Below are 6,114 nucleotides of genomic sequence, written 5' to 3'. Positions count from 1 at the left end.
AAGCACACACACCCCACGCGGGGGGGAGGGAGGGGGGGCGGTGCTGCCAACACTCACGAGAAAAAAAGTGGCGCTAGTTTAAAATCGCGCGCGAAGGACACGCAGCTCGCCGGGGGGCGGGGGGGTCGTAATTAGGGTCACTTGGCCCCCCCGTCGGTGATCGCCGCGCCCGACTCGCCCACGTGCTGCCCCCCAGGACCGGCCTTATCTGCTCCGGGCTTGGGACGGGAGCTGCCACGTGGTGCCTGCGCCGTGTCCCCGCCTGCAGTGTGCGTGTGTGCACGCGCGTGTGTATGGGTCGGTGTGTCAGTGTGTCTGTATCCATGTGAGATGGGCAATGCTCGTCCTGGGCGGGTTTTAACCCTGCTCCGTGCGATGACTGGCTGCCTGCTGCCGCGTGAGCGGGACACAGCTCCCGGCGAGACATGATCTGAAGTGCTGAGAACTCAACAAACAACAAGTGAGGGCACGAGCGGTGACGGCACTTCAGGCTCATTACCGGGGTCACAGAGCTCTGCGTGTCCTACCTCCACAGAGCCCGCCCCAGGGTGTGCCGCCCCTGCTAGTGATGTCAGGACCCCAGGTGAGAGCAAAATCAGCCTGCTCATGCATGACACCAGGCTGGCCTGGGCCAGGCCCAGACCCAGACATTGTGGTACAGGCAGCACTGGGTGCTAGACAGTCAAGGCCATGCTTTGAAAGACACATCCCAGAGCCAATATGATCTGGATGATCCACCTCTATGCTGCAGTAGAAGTTCCTTTATGGAGGACTAGATCAGGTTGTTAAAGCCTGCAAAGTTTTCACTTGCAGCCTCTGCACTGGCTGGGAATTGAACCCAGGTCTCCTGCATGGGAGGCAGGAATTCTACCATTGAACCACCAATGCTTGATAGTGTGTACTGCTTTATTCTGTCTTTTCTGATATCTTTTTTTTTTTTTTAAGTGAAGAAATCAGTGCAAGTTACCAACAAGAAATATCTCTGTCAAGAACAGTATAAGGGTGTTATGGCACAGAAAGCACTGACTAGGAGCCTCTGCATTGGCTGGGAATTGAACCCAGGTCTCCTGCATGGGAGGCAGGAATTCTACCATTGAACCACCAATGCCAGATAGCTTATAATTGTATCCAAGTCCTGAAAAAGCACCATACAGGTGACCCTGCCCTCCATTCTGATTCACTCCAAGGACAAACAAGCCCAAGGTTTTGGGTGACCTTCAATCTCATGATCCAAAGCTGATCAAGCATCACTGGCCACAACTGAAAGAAACAGCCTGCAGTAGAAAAAAGAGGAAACACTATGACTTGGGGAAGTGATTGGGCTACCTTTTGTGCCTTTGTTTCTTAGTCTTGGCTGCCACGAGGACCCCAAATCCCTTTCTGAGCTCCTGCTCTCCATGTGATGCCCTCCTTCCCTGCGATGGGTGTCCTAGCCACTAGCGGGAGGGTTCGGGATTGAGAGAGTGGTAGGGAGTAAAAAGGCAAGAAAGGTTTATTGATTGAACAAACACACAATTACTTCTGTCGATTCTTGAATGCGCTAGCACATTTATAAGTTTTGAACTATGCTGTCGGCTCACAGCCACTCACAATCTTCACACTGCGAACTTTCCTCATATGACTAACCAATAGCAGTACAAGCCGTCGTGTTTTCCTTATGTAATTAATTTCAGCTGCGCTACTGCTCACAAGGCCTCAAAACAGTTTCCTTTAAACTTAACTAAACTTAGCTGTAACACATTTTGCGATACATAGATAAACAACAAGAAACACATGGTTCAAGAGGAAACACTATAACCGTGGGGACGTGATCGGGCTACCTTTTGTGTGTTTGTTTCTTAGTCTTTGCTGCCACGAGGACCCCAAATCCCTTCCTGAGCTCCTGCTCTCCACCTGACTCCCTCCTTCCCTGCGATGGGTGCTGCGGGGATCCTGCCGTGATTAAAAGCATCCGGGATGTGGGCGGCGAAGGGGCTGGATGGACATAGCAGAGACCCCCGCCTGTCTGGTGTCTGTGCCACAGGCCGGGCATTTGGCTGCTCCTTTTCCTTTTCCTGTCTTGATTCTTGCAGGAATCCTTCCCTGGCCCCAGGGCGAGAGGAGGGAGATGATCATGGAGCGAAGGAGAGCGAGCCAAGAGCAGAACAGCTTTCATGGGGAGTTTGCCTCCTCTCAGCATCTCCCCTCAGTGCGGGAGAGGAGAGCGTGAGTTCCCAGCTCCAAGGGCCCAGGGCTTCCTTCCACCGTTGTTACAACACACTTGTCACACAATCAGTGCTACACACTCGTGCACCCGTGGCACACCAGTGACACAAATATGCATGTGTATCACCTGCTAATCAGAGCTGGTGGAGTTGATCCATTTGGATGTGGCAGGGTAGGATGGGGTGCTGACCTGGCTTGGATGTGTGGAAGGGTGGGAAGGGGCAATTAATGCTATCTGACCCGGATGTGTCCATCTCAAGCCCACTGCTGGGGATGCCAGGCAGAACGGGCGGACTGGCGGGATCCCATGGGGCCTGGCTGAGGACCCAGCAGGCAGGCCAGGGGATGTGATGGGGCCATGGCAGGTGAGGAGCAGCATCTGGCTGCTGATGCTCAGTGTTGCTGCCAGTGGGGCAAGGGGAAACTGACCCGCTGTGTGCTCGGGGTGGTGGGGCTGGCTGCATGTGCCACCGCTTGGACTGCCCCCGGTCTGTGGGCTGGAAAGCATCATGCTGTGGGCCAGATGCAAGCCATAGGCTGTATTTTGCACACCCCTGCAAATGTGGGGAAGAGGAAAGGAGATGGAAATTCAGCAGAGTGCTAAGCCAAGCCACCTCTCTACAAAAGAGCTGGCGCTGCAAGAAGAACAAGCTAGAAGCTCTGCTGAGACTTAAACTCAGATTACTGGATTCAGAGCCCAGGGTGCTGACCGTTACACCACAGAACCAGTACAAGAATAACCTCAGAGCTCCATGGAGAAGCCTTGCCAGAGGCCACCTGCCCAGGGCAGCCGGTCCCCAAGACTCCCCGAGTGTCCGTGGGGAAGAGCTCCTCAGACGGGTGAGGCAGTCTGAACAAACCCACTCCTCTGACTGGGCAAGGCTTCAGAAAGAGTCCTCTAGCCATCCACAGAAGGGGAGGAAAGGGGACGTGTGCAGCTCCTTCCCTTGCCCTTAAGCAGTAACCACAAGCCCCAGACTTTGTGGGTTTTTTAGGGGTAAGCAAAGCTGTGCTTTAAAAATTTGTCCTGGGTTTGATTCCTACCCCATGCTGTTCCTCTCCCCCGTCTAAGCTCTGGCACCCTCCTCCTGTCTTTAGCTTCCCTTCCATAGATGTAGGTCATGAATTCCTCGGAAACCACCCAGAAAAGATTAGATCTTGTAAGTCAGCGCACAGGGTGAGTGAGGGAGCCTGAATGCCAGCCGAAGAATGACAAGGTCCCTTGGGTAAATCTGATTTCTTTTATAAGACCAACTCAAATAGGTGGACAACTTCTTTGCAAGCTTTTAGGTATAAATGTGCCTCATCAGGCTGAGGAAGCATCCCCAGTTGCTTTCTGCTCTTCCTGGGTGGAATAAGTAGTAAAGAAGCCATGCGCATGCAAGAGAGCTGATCAGTGAAGGTGTAAACTGAGGAGAGAGAGCGGGTGGGGGTGGAGAGTGGAAACAAAGGGAATTAATGTAGCTACTAGATAGTGGAGAGGTACCTGGGGAGCCAGCGGTCAGGCAGGTTATAATGCATCATAAATCCAATGTCTATAATGTTAACAGCACCAAGTGGGAGTCTGACAATGCCTTGGGCCGCTTTGAGTCCCAGAAGTAGAGACACCCGTCCAGATTCAAGATGGATTCAAGCTTCTCCCTGCCCTCCGAGCTGGCTGTAGAGGGGAGCCACCTCATCATGCTCAGGAAGGCAGTTTGGGACGCTGCCAAGAGCCAGCGAGGGGCAGGGCTGGCCAGGGACACGCTCGCAGGTGGGAGAGACCCTGTCCTGTGCGGCCCTTTGCGCGGGTGCCCTGAAAGATGGCCAAGTGCACGACGGTGGTCTGCAGCTTCCTGTCTCCGGCTTTCCTGGCGGCATCCCGCATCCTGGGAGAGACAGCGGGACTGTTCCCCTGTGCCAGACACCGCCGGGGTGTAAAATGACAACGCCTCCCACAACCCATTCCCGTCACCCAGTGCGGTGTGGAGCTGAGGAAGGCTCCTAGAACGACCCTGCAGGAACGAAGTGGGGAGGCGAGTGGGAGCCTTGGGTGCCTCGCTCGCTGGACCGCAGTGAATATTGCACTGGCCGCTCATGTCAAAGGTGCCAGTTTCACAAACACGGTTTTACTTGTTCTGTTTTCTTCTCCCCATTTTACACGTCCCCCTGGCCTCTGGCCTTGCGTTTCCCTGCTCGGCCTTGCTAGAGCTGTCGCAGGAGTCAGCAAGGGAACGTGATGAACAGCACCTGCGCATGCTGGAGGGGAAAACAGCTCTGCCTCCCTGTGAGAAGGGGAGAAAGTGCCTCGTGGCGAAGGCACAGGAGAGAAAGAGAAGGAAAAGGAAATGGGCTTCCTTGTCTGTGGATCAAACCCAGGTCACAGCAATGAGCACACTGCACCCTAACCATGGCTAGACCATCCGGGAAGGGTGGGCTGAGGCCAGAGCAGACCCAGCCAAAGGGAGCTCCTCTGGGCTAAGGGCTGGAGCTGGTGGTGGTAACGGTCAGGGGTCTGGGGCTGAACTTCTGGTCCCAAGATAGGGGCAGGGCTTGAAGCCGGACAAGAGGCGCACCCCTTCCACTGCTAGACCCTGGGCTCGGGCTGGAGGTCTCGGTGCAGGGATTGCTTGCAGGCCAAGTGCCAGAGCCCCGGCATGTCTGCCATCAGCCAAACCACTCCCAAGTCTGAGCTACAGGCGTGCACACTCAGAGGGGAACAACATTGGGGAGAGGGAACAAAGAGCCCAACTTTGGGGCTGTCTCGAAGGCAGCAAGCACTGGCAGCCTGAGGATGGCAAGGAAAGCTGACCCTGGCTGTGTTTGCGTGGGAGACCTCTTGCCTTTCTGTGGCATAGGACGCCTGGGGAGTACAGGGGTGAGGATCAGAAGCCGCCTTGCCTAGGCAGGAAACAAACCCAGGCCACAGGAGTGAAAGCACCACGTCCTGGCCACAAAACCACCAGGGCCTGCACCATGGAGCACTGACCCCTAGCTCTGCCCCATCCCACCCTGGCCACAGGTGCCACCTCCCAAGAGCACAGGCATTTCCCCAAAACAGGCTGGGGCGGTCTCCCAGCCCCCGGGCGCAGGGCCAGCAGGCTTGTCTCACACCCCTGAACCTAGGGAAACATCACCACGCCACGGATCGGAGTCCCACCGCACACCGGTCTGGTTGGGACAGGGGCAGCTGGGGGGCTCCTTTGGCAGGGCTGGGGGTCTATGATTCAGGAGTCAGGGGTAACAGCAGGGCCATCCCTGGGGGCTGTGGGTTGGGACTGAGGGTCCCAGCATAGCCCAGGGAGGCAAAATACTGTGGGTCAGGAGTGAGGGTAGGGAGCTGTGGCTTGGAAGTGAGGGGCACAGGGCAGTGGGGGACTGTGGGTTGGGGGGACAGGGCACTGGCAGTGCCAGGGGGTTGCAGGTCGGGAGTGAGGGGTAACAGCAGGGCCAGGGGGCTGCGTACTGTGGGGTGGGAGTGAGCTGTGCCTGGGCTCAGGGAGGATGTGGGCAAGGCTGTGCCAAGCAGAGCCAGGAAACCCCATGGGCCCTGGGGCTGTGACCACAAGAGGGGTTCTTCATCATACCTGCCGGCTTAATTGTGCAGTTTGCACATGCACGTTCCCTGCCTCAGTTTCCCTTTCTTGTACCCTCTGTCACCGGGGGAAAGCATGGGTTAAGGAAGCAAGAGGGGAAGGGAAGGGAAGGGAAGGGGAGGGGGCGGGTGGGGGAACTCAGCCCCGGGGAAGGGCCATCAGGATGACAGCGGGCTGGTTTGCACATGAAGGCGCAGCAGGGAGCAGCGAATAGGAGCCCAGCCCGGGAGAGCCCCGCTGTGTCCGGCACACCCAGGGGCCGGGGCCGGGTGTGGCCCCGGGCGGGCGGGCGGGCGGGCGAGGCGCCGGGGGGGGGGGCCAGGAGGGGAAGCAG

General features: G+C 56.7%; 2 non-coding genes across 2 annotated transcripts; both read right to left on the bottom strand.

The window, feature by feature from the left end:
- Nucleotides 1-817: 817 nt before the first annotated feature.
- Nucleotides 818-888, bottom strand: TRNAG-CCC. Its single transcript has one exon. It is a non-coding gene; the product is annotated as a tRNA-Gly (tRNA).
- A 149-nt stretch (nt 889-1,037) lies between these two features.
- Nucleotides 1,038-1,108, bottom strand: TRNAG-CCC. Its single transcript has one exon. It is a non-coding gene; the product is annotated as a tRNA-Gly (tRNA).
- Nucleotides 1,109-6,114: the final 5,006 nt, after the last annotated feature.

The sequence above is a fragment of the Alligator sinensis genome, unplaced genomic scaffold (genome assembly GCF_000455745.1).
Source record: "Alligator sinensis unplaced genomic scaffold, ASM45574v1 scaffold1664_1, whole genome shotgun sequence".
In the NCBI taxonomy this organism is placed as follows: domain Eukaryota; kingdom Metazoa; phylum Chordata; order Crocodylia; family Alligatoridae; genus Alligator; species Alligator sinensis.
The sequence above is the reverse complement of the archived record's forward strand: the minus strand, read 5'-3'. Positions and strand labels throughout refer to the sequence as shown.